Below are 2,180 nucleotides of genomic sequence, written 5' to 3' on the forward strand. Positions count from 1 at the left end.
TGGCCTTAATATTGTTTTCATTTTTTAAGAATAAAAGAATGTTAATGTCAATGTCCACGGATGTCAACACGTGTAAAGTTGGTATCATAAGAGGAGTATGGAGTCGCGCAATCGCGGAGCCTCTAGAGGCACGCAGAGACCAAATTGAACTCTACCGCATCTCTACCCCTCTCAAATTGTATAACAAATGCGGAGGGCTCTGTATAGCTCCGCATTGACATGATTGGTTAATGGTAGGTGGGGGCGAGAGGTCCTGTATAAACACAAACTCACTTCCTTGAAAACTTCCTTCACAACTGCTCTGCGCTGCTTGGTGAAGCCCAAGAATGCCCTGACTTCTGCAGAGGCTGTATCACCATAAATGCTGCATGGCCAATGCAGACGTCCTAATGGCCATGTAACGCCTTTAAGCAAACAGAAGAATACACCATGATGATATTTAACCTCAAATAAAATAAATCACAAAATCATTCATATTTAGTCAAGAACGCATATTTTGCAAATATGATTCTTTGAAGGGTGAGTTCTCATATGAGGAGAATGAATGTGGATAGAAGAGTGGTGTGACCAGATATAGTGGAAGCTGATGGGAGGAGCGGGCTCAAATTGTACTGGCTGGAATGAAATGAATGGAACGGAATCAAACACATCAAACAGCTCCTCCCACCAGCCTCCTCGGATATAGACTGAGGCCATGGTATTGGAAGAACACCTGTTGCAAGGCCCTTAGGTATAAAAACCTTCGGATCACCCTTGCGGAGTTGGGACATGAAATTGACACACACAATTGACACAGCCATAAGACTCCTGAACAGGTAATCAAATGGCTACCCAGACTGTTTGCATTGTGTGCCCCCCCAAACCCTCTTTTTACGCTGTTGCTACTCTCTGTTTATCATATATGCATAGTCACTTTAACTATACATTCATGTACATGTACTACCTCAAAAAAACTCAATGACACCATTCTGTATACTTCTGGCCCTTCTTTGGACACTGTGTTAACTAAACCCCCAGATGAGCTTCAATGCCATACAACACTCCTTTCGTGGCCTCCAACTGCTCTTAAATGCAAGTAAAACTAAATGCATGCTCTTCAACCGATCGCTGTCCGCACCTGCCCGCCCGTCCAGCATCACTACTCTGGACGGTTCTGACTTAGAATATGTGGACAACTACAAATACCTAGGTGTCTGGTTAGACTGTAAACTCTCCTTCCAGACTCACATTAAGCATCTCCAATCCAAAATGAAATCCTATTTCGCAACAAAGCATCCTTCACTCATGCTGCCAAACATACCCTCGTAAAACTGACCATCCTACCGACCCTCGACTTCGGCAATGTCATTTATAAAATAGCCTCCAACACTCTACTGAACAAATTGGATGCAGTCTATCACAGTGCCATCCATTTTGTCACCAAAGCCCCATATACCACCCACCACTGCGACCTGTACTCTCTCGTTGGCTGGCCATCGCTTCATACTCATCGCCAAACCCACTGGCTCCAGGTCATCTACAAGTCTCTGTTAGGTAAAGCCCTGCCTTATCTCAGCTCACTGGTCACCATAGCAGCACCCACTCGTAGCACGTGCTCCAGCAGGTATATCTCACTGGTCACCCCCAAAGCAAATTCCTCCTTTGGCCGCCTTTCCTTCCAGTTCTCTGCTGCCAATGACTGGAACGAACTGCAAAAATCACTGAAGCTGGAGACTCATATCTCCCTCACTAGCTTTAAGCACCAGCTGTCAGAGCAGCTCACAGATCACTGCACCTGTACATAGCTCATCTGTAATATAGCCCATCCAACTACCTCATCCCCATACTGTATTTATTTATCTTGCTCCTTTGCACCCCAGTATCTCTACTTGCACATTCATCTTCTGCACATCTACCATTCCAGTGTTTAATTGCTGTATTGTAATTGTACTTCGCCACCATGGCTTATTTATTGCCTTAACTTAACAGGAAACAGCAGAGGGAACACCCCCCTATCCACATCGATGGAACAGTAGTGGAGAGGGTAGCAAGTTTTAAGTTCCTCGGCATACACATCACAGACAAACTGAATTGGTCCACTCACACAGACAGCATTGTGAAGAAGGCGCAGCAGCGCCTCTTCAACCTTAGGAGGCTGAAGAAATTTGGCTTGTCACCAAAAGCACTCACAAACTTCTACA

Source organism: Oncorhynchus mykiss, chromosome 19 (assembly GCF_013265735.2).
Source record: "Oncorhynchus mykiss isolate Arlee chromosome 19, USDA_OmykA_1.1, whole genome shotgun sequence".
NCBI classification, from domain to species: Eukaryota; Metazoa; Chordata; class Actinopteri; order Salmoniformes; family Salmonidae; genus Oncorhynchus; species Oncorhynchus mykiss.